We start from the raw sequence: 14,402 nt of genomic DNA, 5'->3' as shown, positions 1-14,402 counted from the left end.
GGTTTTCTTGGTCTGTCACTCTCTCATTGAGATATTTCATGTTTCCTTCTATTTTTTCAGTCTTTTGACTTTGTTTTATTTGTTCTTGTTGTCTTGAGAGATCATTGCCTTCCAATTGCTCAATTCTAGCCTTTAGGGATTGATTTTCGGTTATAATCTTTCGGTTTTCGGCCATAATCTTCTGGTTTTCGGCCATAATCTTCTGGTATTCCTTTTCCATCTGGTCATTTCTGGTGTTCAATTGCAAGATTTTACCTTTTAAACAGTTATTTTCTTGCCAGATCTCTTCCATTTTCCTCAAAATCTCAGTTTTGAACTCTTCCATAGCTTGTGAGGAGTTTTCCTCATTTGAGGAGGGTCCGGATGCTTGTTTGTTCTCCTCCTCTGTTTGCTTGGTTGTCTGGATTTTCTCTGTGTAAAAGTTGTTGAGTGTTAAAGGCTTCTTTTTCTTGTTGTTATTCTTTCTCTTCTGAGTTTCCTGAGTCTGGGTAGCCATCATTAGCCCAGCAGCTTCTCAGGTTTATCCTCGCGCTCAGTGTCTGTCCGCGGTCAAGCCCCCTGGTGGATCCCCTTGCTTGATCCTCTGCAGGAGGTTCCTTTACAAGTCTCAGGACGCTGCTTCCACAGTCGTATACCCGTCTGCACTGGTTCCCCACTCAGGTTTTCAGAGCTTTAATACTGGCTGTGTCTGCCTCTACCCACGCCTCCGCCCCTGCCTGTACTCTGCTCAGCCTGCGCTCTGCGCCCAGAGTCTGCTCTCTGCTCCGGCGCTCAGATTTCGCTTGCATTCTTTGGCTTACTGGGGTCTTAAATCTTGCTGCTCTCAGGAACAGGCCCCGGAGCTGCCAATGACTCGATGGGTGCCCCAAACTTGCTCTATTGCTTTTTAGCTGGCTTCAGAGCTCTAGATCTTGTGTGTGGAGGGGTTGGGGGTGGGGCGGTTGCTCAGCCCGCGATTTAGTGAGAGCCCTTTATAGCCTGGAAATGTCTCAATTCCACGTACCTTCCACGCTGTGCCCTTTTGTGGGGTTCCTCCGTTCGTCTGGACTTGTTTTTATGTTCCCTTGACGAGTTTTGTGTTTTTTGGTCAGGAGAGGTTAAGAGCTGCTTCTTACTCTGCCGCCATCTTAACCTGGAAGCCTCCTTTTATTTTTATTTAATGGAAACTAATTGAAAATGTTGTACAAGTTTGTGGATAGATCCAAATTTTTTTCTTCATCTTATCATTTTTAAAATTTTTTTTCTTTTCCTAATTTTAATAAAAAGAAGTATGTGTATATATATATTATTAAATTTTGTAAAATTTGTTGTTCAGTTGTTTCAATCATGTCTGACTCTTCATGATTCCTTGTGGGATTTTCTCTGCAAAAATACTGGAGTGCTTTGCCATTTTCTTCTCCAGCTCATCTTACAGATAGGGAAGCTGAGAAACTGAGGCAAATAGGGTTCAATGGGGTCACACAGGTAGGAAGTGTATGAGACCAGGTTTGAATTCAGGAAGATGAGTCTTCCTGACACCAAGCCCAGCACTTTGTCCACTGCAGCATTTATATCCACATATAGACATTTTCATATCTTGCCTAGGCTAGAATTCAAAACCTGATCCCAGTAATTATCACAGGGACTTTTGCTTTACTAACTTCCAGTCTTGTTATCAATATTTCCTCAAAGGAACTCTTCTTTTACACACTTGGCTTTACGTAGACATTCAATTAGCTGGGAACCCTGTAGTTCAGAAATCTCGAGTTCAAGATATCTATCTCAAAATCTTATTCAAATGCCTTCTTATGATGTGGGAATTGTCCTGGGTTCTAGAAGACTATTCTAGTAGCACATAAACTCTGGAAAATGCTAACTTAATGGAAACACTTAGCACATAATGTTGACAACAAACTAATTTTCATGTTAGAAGAACAATATGCCTAGTATAAATATGTTTGTCTCCATCAAATGACCATATGGTAATCAATTATTTGAAATGAACAAAAATACAAAAGAACCCTAATGTTGGTCAATCCTTTTTATTTCTCCAATGATGGATTATATCAGAATGGAAAAAAGAAACAGTAGAGGCTAATACAGATCACACATATCTAGAACATTTTGTAACAGTTCTTACTGGACCTTTGAATAGATTTTAGGGATGAGTAAATTTGAATGGGGAAAAGAAATAACATCTTTATATTTATTAAACTCTAATTGAAATTTAGCATTTTCTTTATGAATAAAAATAAAATCCTATAATTCTGAGAAGGAGCCCATAGGCTTTGCCAGACTTCCAAGAGGGTTTTTGACACAAATAAAATGCTTCAGTATACCTGCTGTTCATAATACATGAACAAATATTTTGATATTCTAAATGGAAGATACTTGTCTAAGTAATCAATGGGTGAGGCTACCATTAGGGGAATCTGAACTACATTCATATTGATAGTGCATTGGATAAAATGTAAGATTGGAGTCAAGAAAGTCTGAGCTTCAATATTGCCTCAGACATTTACTAGGTGTGTGATGATGAGAAAATCACCTAGCCTCTCTGTACCTTTGCTTCCTCAAATTGAGGATAATAATAATACTTCTCTTACGGGGTTCATGCAAGGGACAAATAGCTCATGTAAAATGTTTAACAAACCTTAAAACATTATATAAAAGCTGACTATTACTATTTGTTATTATAATTATAATTATTATTTCTTTAAATGAGACAGGGGAAGGAAGTTGCTACAGAATGGAAATGCACATATCATCATCTGCTTAGAAAGATAACAATAAGAGTAAGAAGATTTTTTTTCTTCCATACAATTAAAATAAACAAGAAACAACATTTCATGGGTTGATTTGGTCTTCTTCTGATGCTTGTGGTAAACCAAAGCAATACAATGAAAATTATTGTAATTTATGTGTCAACATACATTGCTGAGGATCAAAAAAGTACAGAAAGTTTAAGAAAAACTAAATAAGAGCTTCCAATTTTAAATTAATATATACTTGGACATTCTAAGCATAATGGGTATTGGGGAGGATATAAAAATGTTGAAAAACATGGCTAAGGGAAAAGAAAGAAAATATGCTAAATGCTAATAGAAGATATAGAACTAAATCATAAAAGCATATTAAGAACCGCATCAAGAAACATTGAATGCAGTAATTGCCATATAATATAAAAACAAATTAATATCTTAACACATAGGAAATGATTCATTACTGATATTAAGAGACTTTGTCAAATCAGCCATCTGAGTAGTCAGGCCACTGACTTCTTAGAGCAAACATCAAAATGAATATAAATTTTATAAAAAATTAAGATTCAGAAGACATGAAAAACAAGGGTGACAGATTCATCTCAATACAGACTATTACACTTTTCATAAGGAAGTTTGTTATATAAATTAATTATGGCAAAGAAGAGCTCAAAATGTTTTAGAAACTGCCTCAGCCAACATTTATCTCATTGCCAAAAAAATATGGCAAATCTGGTTTCAAATGTAATCTTATTAATAGCTTATAGAGGAAGATATTGCAACATTTTAAGTAACATTAAACAAGGAAGAGGAGTACAGAAAAAAAAGAAAGCTTGGTGAGACCCAACAAAGACACATCATGCCATGGTATTTAAAGATAAACCCGAAAGAAAGAAAAGTAACAAATATAACATGGGAAAGAATTGTAATCCTTCTACAAAGAACTTTTTGATCAGTAAATGATAGTAGAGGCTCCACAGTGGGATTTTAACATTAGAGTACCTGATGTGAAGTTTGAGGAAGTAAAAATATAAATCAAAAAAAAACAAAAATAGGAAGAGCATCTGGATTAGACCAAATATATACAAATAACATATCTCCATGTTGAAAGTGACACAATTTAGAGGTAGCTGAGGGATTCATTCTCAAGGTAAGACTGGATGGATAAATGAATGGTCATATATTAATTAAATACTCACTATGTGCTCAGTGATATATCAAGCTGTATTTGAGCTAAAAATCGACCCCAAGTGGGAATAAAGGAAAGAAGAAGGGAAGGAAGGAAAGAAGAAGAAAGGAAGAAAGGAAGGAAGGAAGGAAAAAGGAAAGAAAGGAAAAAGGAAAGAAAGGAAGAAGGAAAAAAGAAAGGAAGGAGGGAAGGAAGAAAGGAAGGAAGGAAAAAGGAAGGAAGGACCTTGAGAGAAAGAAAGAAAGAAAGAAAGAAAGAAAGAAAGAAAGAAAGAAAGAAAGGAAGGAAGAAAGAAAAAAGAGAAAGAAAAGGAACAAATGAAGGAAAGAAAAAAAGGAAATTGTGGAATTTTTGTTGATTTATTTTATTTTGCATCCAGATCAATGATTTAATGGTTAAAGAAAACTACTTTTATCAATGGAGATGTACAATTACTCCACACTTTATAATCTGAGAGTTTTCTGGGTCATTGAAATATTAAGTAACCTGGCCTGTGTCACAAAGTTATTATATATCAGAGATGAAAATTGAAAGTAGTTTTACCGTATTCCATGGCAAACTCTCTATCCTCTATGGTTTTCTACTACCAATATCTCATTTTGGGGTGGGGAGAGAGGTAGGAAGTAAATGATGGTGGTAGGAGGATCAAGGGTAATAATGTGGAGGGACTAAGCCAAAATGATTTAATTGCAGCTCCCAGTGGGGAAACTCCTTATATCAATGCACATAAGTATCTGCGTTATGATTTATGGTCTTAGAGAACCAACTTATGAATTGATTCTTATATTACCTTCTGAAAAAAATATATTTCATCTCCATCTGATGAAGGAAGCACACTATAGTAGAAGAGATATGGGTTCAGAGAACCTTGGTTGAAATTTTGGCTCTGCAACCTACTCCTTGTGTGGCATTAGTCAAATTATTCAAACTCTATAAACTTAGTTTCTTTAAGTGTAAAATGAGAGGGTTAGACTAGTCTTCTAAGTTTCTAAGGTCTTTTCTAGTTCTAAGTCTATATTTTTATGAGCCTATTCAAATAAGATTTGTAAAAATGTTAAAGATCACTGATCCTTTGTAATCCAAGAATTTACCATTCAAAATCTGTCTGTTCAAAGTCATATACACTTTGCGGTGCAGAATGCTTCATTTAGAACTTTAAAGGTTATTTCCTTTCTACTGTAGAAGGGGCAAAACAAATTTTTTTTTTTGCTGTTAACTGATCATCTTATTGACTCAATTTTTAGTTATTTTAAAGATTTTCCTTCCTATTCTTTCCTCCTATTCTTGTTTTTGCTGTATAGAATATGCTGATAATTTGAGGGTTTATTTGGCATCTTGCTTTATTGTAAAATAGCATTAGTAAGATTATTTAAATTAGAAAGGTTTGCTAGCTAGCAGTCACTAACTAGTAGAGGTAGAATGGGAAAGCAGACCATTGGCCTCTAAATATAGTCCTTGTTAAACTATCACATTGTCTCTTTTTAATGATCCATGTAGTTCACTTATCTGTAACATTCATATTTTCTATTATTATAGATAAAATAGCTATAGAGAATATAGAACAATTTAAAATAGCAATAACTATGCACCAGACAACTGAAAGAATTAATGTGATATATAACAGAAGACATATAATTCTGAAAATAAAGATATTCATTTTATAGGAAATAAAAGTGAAGGACAGTGAAATAGTTTTCCCCCCATATGCTTTATAATACTAGTAGCAAATTTAATATTAAAAGCTTTGGATCTTAAATCAAATCACCTGTATACTATCCTCTAAATCTGCATTATGGTTTAAAGGACATGACAGTAGACTTGAAAGCCTTACTTTCAGTGGCAGTTTCTTATGTGAATTTGATCAAATTGCTTTGCTTCTGGGAGTCATATCTAGTAAAATGAATGTAATCTTTCTCACACCCATTTCTATGTCATAGAAATTGACAATGAATATGAAAGTGCTTTCACATATATAATAAAGTACTAAACAAATATAAATTATCATTATTTACTTCACTGTATCATAGTTCAAAATTTATCATAGTTCAAAATTTAATTTTATACTTTCAGAACACTTTAAAATAAGGGAATCCAAATTATATTGAGTGTCAGATTATTTTTTATCTAAATTTAGAAACAATTTCTAAGTTTACAGTTTCTTTTTAAGTAAGCTGTTATGATGGAATATTTGTAATCAGATTGGGATGGGAAACAATTGATTAAGTAACAGAGATAATTACTTTTTTATTTTAGATCTTGATCTTATATCAAATGCTTCCAAGTATTCATTGTACAAACTAAAAATTTATTATGAATAAAATATAGTAAAGAATAAAATTAAAGCAAAACTCAGTGCTCCTTATTTAAGGCTAATCACGAGAAAAAACTTTTTTTCTGTGAACATTAAATGGATATTTGTTTAATAATTCATTTTAAAGTATTTTAAATGTCAGTGTACACACTAGTTTTCAATCTATTCACAGATTCTAGACAACATAAAATATTCATTAACTCATGTCTTTATTTCACCTTCTTAAGACAAATCACAGAAGCTATAGTCTTCTTATTAGTTGCAGTCAAATCTGATTTTCTATGTGAAATAAGTGATTCCAATTCATTCCAGAAGGCAGCTACAGAAATATGTGTATTAGGAATGAGGGTGAGAGGACCAGTCAATGACTTATTAGACTTAGTAGCATATACAAACTCCTCTGGTTGGTTCCAGCCCAAACTGATGCTTGCGAACCTACTTCTGAAAGTGCATGATGAGATAGAATGGAAGGGTCCCACTGTCTACTTCAGAGTTCATGCCACCTATATAAAGGAAAATGATTCCAGAAAAGCTAAATGGAGAGCCTTGCTCTTTATTCTATATAATCTGAAAATATTTTGTGAAAACTTCAAAGGGCTCCTGAGACAGAGGTAAGTGTGGGTCCAAAAAAATACCAATAGGTCAAATCTCTCTAGTTCTACTTTTTTTTTGGTCTCTGGACAGAGCAAAGTGAGGGAATTGTACCACAGGTTAAGGGTCATAGGCACAGGCCCAAGGACAATCAAGTCATTGGTGAAACACTGAACAAGATTCTTCTTGAAGAAGACCATATAGCAAGGCCATAGAAAAGATAGTAAATAGATACAGACATGTTTTTTTCTGAGCATCTTTGAATTTCCTCTTTTCCTGGTTATTGCTGAAACTTCTAGTGTCTCTTTTCATTTTCTGTTATATTGCTAGTACTAAGAAGATTCTGAGATTAAAAGCTGTTGATGGGGAGAGAGCAGCAGATATTTACTACTTGTGCATAAGGCCCCTTTAGAGATGCCACTCCAAGCAGATCTGGGTGTAGTAGCAAAAGGAGAGATAAATCCTTGAGAACTGCAGAGACTTGAGCAATGTGGAACCAGCAGAAAAGACAGGATTTGATAATGTAGCAAAGACTAGTTCTGTTTTTTGTTTGTTTGTTTGTTTTTTGCAGCTGCTATGAAACCCCTCAGTTTTTGTGGACATTGAGTGGAAAATGAATCTAATTTTTCCAGTTGCTTGCTAAACCAGTCTTGGAAAATTTTATATCTGTGTTTCCATTTCTTATTCTTTCCTCCTCTCTATAGGATAAGAAAAGGTGGTTGAGGAAGGAATAAATCGCACAGTTTCTTTCTTTACTGTTTTACTATGCAAACGTTTAACTTACAATCAGATAACCATTAAAAAAGCCAATCATTTGAATCTATGAATGAAATTTATGGAGCAAGGGAAAGATCTTTCCTTAAATATGAGGTTGGGATTTGAGAGCAGAGATAAACAATTTTCTTTTGTAATATATTCTATACAGTTTTATATCCCTTGAACTAAAATGGAAGTGTTAAGAAGGGAGAGTATCCTAAGTGTGGGTAGATTGAGATGCCTTTCTTGAGTAGTGAAGATACTGGGACCTATGGGAAAACCAGTGTACATGCACAATGAATTTTATCACATAGGGGACAAAATATGTACTACACTCTTGGTGGAAGTTTGCTTTTTTTTGGGGGGGGAGGGATTATAAGTGGCAGAAAGCAGGAGAGGGAGCCAGCTGTAGGTTGCTATTGTTTCTCCAGCTGCATGAAGTATACACACCTAGCCCCACACCACCAGTCACACATTAATTTATATAACCATCAGCAAGAATCATTCTCATTCTAGGTTCATACTTAAGCAAAATATCAACCTTAATGAATTTTATTTGCATGTTAATGAAGTTGGAGGGGCACCCATTTTAATTATCTTTTGCTATCAACTTACATGATTAGGAATTCATCTTTTTTTTCTGTTTGTTTTGTCTTTTGCCCTCCCCCCTCCTAATGTCCAGCAATATCTACAAAGGAAATTTAAATTAAGATTAATTTGTGGAAGGCAAGAGATTATTTTCAGTATTTTGACATCCCTCATGAATTCAAGATCTTAGTATGGAAAGATAGGAAGCCAAATTATCCTTTCATCAGTAACCAAGCCAAAAAGTAAATGGACCAGTCTGGTGAATAAATAAGACATTAAGGCCAGTATCCTGGGGTGCCCAGTGACCTTAGATCTAAAGAAGGAGAAAGCAGAAGACAAGCAATCTTCTAATTAGACAACCCACTGCTTTTAATGTATGGGAGAGGAAGGTGTCATGAAAAAAGCTGAGATAATTACTAATGCCCAACACATCAGGGAGAGATTAGAAGAAAGCAACTGTTTAAAATAATTAATTACATTCTACTATTGGGAAAGGAGTGAATGGCTTACTTTTTGGAGGAATATTAATGCATTCATGCCACTTGTGTGCCATTTGGCAAATTACTTCTTCTAATGCACTAAATGATACTCTAGAATTAATGCACCTCCAAAAAAACAAGTGATTCACTCGACTCTTGCCAAGAGGATGAGACTCAAATTGTCCATGAAAAATTTTATAGCTGAAGACACATACTCCCAATTGTAACACAACCCTCACAAATGCATATGTATGAAGTTCAAGACCAGAGATACTTTTCTCTCTCTTTAATCATGCTTCCAAAATCCAAGTTTCACTGGTACCTGCATTTCAATATAATACATATGTAACTTAAATTACCTGAAAAGCTTATTGCATTTTACTAAATACTGGTACTATGATACTACTGAATTTTCAAAGTATGACCTTAATAAGGAAAAACAAAAGACTTTACATATTATTGACTAGGTCCCCGAAGCAATGACCTAATCTCTACTAATTGGTTCTTCACTTATTTTGTGCACCTAGGAAATCATGGAAGTCTGTATACACAGGTACGTGTGCCAAACTAAACAAGGAAAAGGAGTCTAGTATTATTGTTCATCAAACACATAGAAAATGTTCTCAAATATAAGAAGAATACTCTAATAGCGATAAACCAAGCAAAACAAAACATTTGTTTCTTTTCTATCTAGTAAGTTCTTGGGAACCTCAGATGTGACCCCCTCCCCAAAAATGGAATAGTATATTATTTCACATTTGCCCATAGTCTTTTGTTTACTGCCACACTGTATTTCTTTGTTTCAGTCTCACCTGAAAGCTATTGTAAAAGCCTTGTTTTCTCTTGAGAGTAGACTTTGATGTTGAGATTAAAAACAAAAAAACAGAAAAACCCTTCATAAAGAAAATGCATATAAAAAGAAAATACTTCCCACCAAAACATGACTAGAGTAAATGTAGTTCTTAGATCTGATAATGATGATGTGGATTACAATTTTTTTTGTATAAAAGTGTAATTTGGCAGTGTATATGCCTTTGATATATATACACACAAATATAAATCCACTAAATTTTTGGATACAGGTATATGCATATATGCCTCTGTATATACTTGTATGAAATATGTATGTGTAGTATGTATATTTGTATATGTGAGATAGATGCAGTCAAATATAGATATATATCTCAAAAGGCTTCCAAATTGAATCTAAGAGTAGCACTCTGGCAAGATGACCTACTGATCCAAAGTGCTAGAGTGTTTACTTTAGGGTTACCAGAATGCACAAGACTTTCTAATCCCTCAGTTCCATTTCTCTTTAGAGGCCAGTGCTCCCTGTGGAGTGGTGTAACGATTTCTTTTTGTGAATCTGAAGCATTTCGATGAGAGCTAGTCAAGTGATCTTGACTTAATGATGTCAGGTCCCCAATGGAAAAAGACACAAGTGCTTAACGCTACAGACAATATATTTTTTTTTAAATCTAAGCATTGAATGAACAAATAAATACACAAAAATTATTCAATAGAAAATACAATGTATACCCCATGTAAAAAATCAAAAGCCATTGACTCATAATTCTCAAATTTTGAAAGTTCCATTGAACATGATATTAGGTTGCATATAGAACCATAATAAAGTTTGAGTTCTCTCTTAAATAGGCTGTGTTACCTAGCTGCCCTAAATGGGTAGAAAAGATAGATAGCAAATTAGTAGTAATTTCAGAGGGAAGGCACTAGCAATTTGAATAAAGGAGGTAGGATTAGAGACCAAAAAATGCTCTTGTAGAATAAATCTTAAAGGAAGACAAAAGCAATTAGAAAGTAAAGGTAAAAGCATTCCAAATATGGGGGATAGCCAGGGAAAAGACATAAGAGTCTGAGGATCAATTGTCTAATATAAGGAAAAGTTAGAAGGTTGGTATCACACAATTTGGGATGTAGGTGGGTGTTTGGTCATGCTTGTGCTTTAAAAGGAAGATAACTTTGGACTGGAGTGGAGAGAAAAAAGTGAGATTGAGAAGTTAGATCAATAGAAGGAAAACCAGGATGTCCTAAAGAGGAGACTCTATTAAGGAAAAGGAGGTGATCAACAATATTAAAAGGTGCAGGAAGGACAAAAATGAATGAGGTCAAGAGAAAAGTCTATGTAATTTGGCATTTAAAAGATCATTGGTGACTAAAGAAAAAAGTGTCAATTAAATGATTCAGAAGTCAGATTGAAATATATATGTATGTATGTATTTTAAACCCTTACTTTCCAGCTTAGATTCAATACTATGTACTGGTTCCAAGGCAGAAGAGCAGTAAAGACTAGGCAATAAGGGTTAAGTGACTTGCCCAGAATCACAAAGCTAGGGAATATCTGAGGCCAAATCTGAACCCAGGATCTCCTGTCTCAGGTCTGCCCAGCTCTCAATCCTCTGAACCACCCAGCTTCCCCTTGAACAATATTTTTTTTTAAACCCTTGTACTTCGGTGTATTGGCTCATAGGTGGAAGATTGGTAAGGGTGGGAAATGGGGGTCAAGTGACTTGACCAGGGTCACACAGCTGGCAAGTGGCTGAGGCCGGGTTTGAACCTAGGACCTCCTGTCTCTAGGCCTGACTCTCACTCCACTGAGCTACCCAGCTGCCCCCTGAAAAATATTTTGAATCAAATGTGAGGAGGGGAAGATAGACATTTACTTTTATTTGATAATTTATCTGGGAAAGGAAGGAGAGAAATAGGCTGATAGCATAGTAGGGATAACAGGATCAAATAACATTTTATTACCATTATTTTATTTTGTTTCAAAAATGGAGGAGGCTTGTCTGTGTTTGTAGACAGCAGGAGAAAGATATCTAAGTGAGTCAAGATTAGGAATATAATTGTGATTAGAATAAGAAAGAAAATGAACCCAAATTCCCTGAAGAAAATTAGAATTATGCGGACTCACTAGAGATCATCAAAAAATGACAAGAAGGTTCCAAATAATTAAAAGGAAAAATAAAATTTTTAGAAGAAAAAGCCAGAATAAAAGAGGGAAATCAGATATTAAAGCAAAATTAAAAACAAACAAACAAAAAGAATGGTAACAACTGAGTAGAAAATGAAGAAGCTCCCAAAAAAAGAGATAGAGACAGAGACAGAGGAAGATTGGGAATTGGAAAAATGGCATAAAAGAAGTCAGTAACATTAAAAGTATATTTGAATTCCAGGCAAACTACAGCTATTGTCCTTGAAGGGACATTTCTTCTCCCTATCCTTGCCCTGCCCCAGAGTTATACATTGGTCTTCTGGATAATGTATACATGATTTTAAATTTCTATCTTTTACTTTTTGAAATATCACTAGGTAGCAAATCATTTTTGATCCACATTGTGATTTCTTGGTATTTTAATTCTTTCTTTGCTGATTGCTAGCCGTAGTTTTTCTTCAACATCTAGAAACTCTAAGTTTCTAGTCAATATACTAAAACTCAGTCAATAGACTAAGATATTTTTTAAAATTTTCATTTGGGCTTTTCCTTTAAGAAGTGACCAGGTGATTCTATTTTCACTTTGTCATTTGTCAGGTTTACATCCATTCATCAATGGTTTTTTGAAATATGTTACAACCAGAACTTTTTTTTTTGGTCAAGCATTCAGTCCAAAAAGGATTTAATTATTTATTTCTTGTTTGTTTGTTTTTTTCTTTTTTCTGTTATGTACATATTTGGAGTTTTCTTGGGAAAGATACTAGTCTGGTTTGTCATTTCCATCTCAAGCTAATTTTACAATTGAAAAAACTGAAGCAAACAGAGCTAAGTCACTTCCTCGGGACACACAGCTACTGTCTGAGGTGATTTGAACTAGGGAAGATTAATCTTCTTGACTCCAGAACTAGTACTCTCTCCATGATGCATTTTATACTTGTCCTTTAAATCTTTAAAGGCAACCACATCCTCTCCCTTTCCCAGTTTGAACAGAGTCCCCAAAAGCAAAACAGTTTTTTTTCCCTTCATTCCATTTAGAATGCCCCTGGCTGGCAACCAAGGCTTTTCCCCTTGTCTGTCTGCTAAGTTTGCTTTCCTACTTTTAAAGCCTATACCTATTACACTTCCCCCCCCCTTTGCACAAAGCCAAAATAGTATTTCACACAATATTTTGGTATTTTGCACTAAAAACTAAACTAAAATTCTAACCCCAAATAACAAACAACCTACATTAACTCTATTCTATTTAACACTATCCTACTCTAACCTACACTAGGGTTTTTAACAAGGAAAGGTAAAGGGATAAATACATTGAACAGTTACATAGTTCAAAGCACAAAGTAACAAGTAACAATGCAATTTTTATACAAAATTAACAAAATCAAAGCAAATATGAAACATCAACACAAAAGTCAAAACAAACATCAAACACAACCCCTATTCTAATACAGAAATATTCTACTAACCAATAAATGCAAACAATTTTGGAAATACATTTTAACACAATATTGTAGAAGTTTTACTGCAAAATTACAACAAATAACTAAACTCCCTTATGCAAATTACATTTCAATATTTGCCACTCAATTATATAAAATTATTTACAGAATTTACATATATACATATGATACATACATACAATATATATAACATATACATATATACATATATGCACATAATATATCAAATATACATATGTACACCCTTTATATATATACAATACTTACACTATAATACAATTTACAGTATACACATACTATTTACACATCTATTTACATTATTTTGTGATATGTGATCTGTAGTATATTATATGTGCTTCATTTAAAAAATAATTTTATGTTTGTTGTATTTGCACTGTAATGTACATTCGTACCTTATCTTATCCTCTAATCTAATATAATACTATTTCCCTAAACTATTTTAAACTATACCTAAGAGATTAATATATTAGTCTAGCTACATCTACCTAAATAACTAGCTAATCTTTGTTAGTAATTAACTATCCTTTGTTAGTACTTACTTATCCTATAGCTAATTCTAATTTTGTTAATATTATACATTGTTTCATTCCACGAGGAACACAATGTATCCTAAAATGTTTGTGTTTCATGTATCTGATTTGATATGTTGTTTCTTTGCTATATTGTTCTGCAATATGTTACTGTTGGATGTATGATACCTACCAAAACTCCAGATCTCCTTCAGATCTCCTTTCTTCTTATGATGTTCCATTCCTCAAGGAAATCTTCTCTTCTTTCCTTATTCCTCTTCTCCTTTTCTCCATCGAAGTTCTTTAGAGTTTTATGTGCAATGTTGGATGCATATGAGTATGTAGTGATACTATTTAATTTACCCAAAATGCTTTCAAACCATTTATCCAAATTGTACATGATTAATCCTCTTCTCTAAGAAAGTCCTTGAAAATGAAGTTTTTATCAGTTCAATTCATACGTTCATCAGTCTTAATACAAAATTCATAATATCCTGAATCCTAAATCTTCTTCATCCATCCATGTCCTCTTCCATCCGAACATCCTTTTCCACTGGAATGGTCTTCTCCTTACTGAACTTTCTGACTACAAACTCTAATTGACTGAAGATCTCAAATTTACACAATTTCTTCTTCTTTCTTCTTTCTTCTTTCTTCTTCTCTTCCTCCTCCTATCCTTCTCCTCCTCCTATTCCTCCTCCTCCTCCTCCTATTCCTCCTCCTCCTCCTCCTCTCAGGGATTCTGCCTGCACCCCTTATCAGCTCTGAAGAAGCTACAGAAGACTGAAACCATTGACCCTATTCCCT

This window comes from Gracilinanus agilis, chromosome 1 (assembly GCF_016433145.1).
Source record: "Gracilinanus agilis isolate LMUSP501 chromosome 1, AgileGrace, whole genome shotgun sequence".
Lineage (NCBI taxonomy): Eukaryota > Metazoa > Chordata > Mammalia > Didelphimorphia > Didelphidae > Gracilinanus > Gracilinanus agilis.
This window is presented reverse-complemented; position numbering follows the sequence as displayed.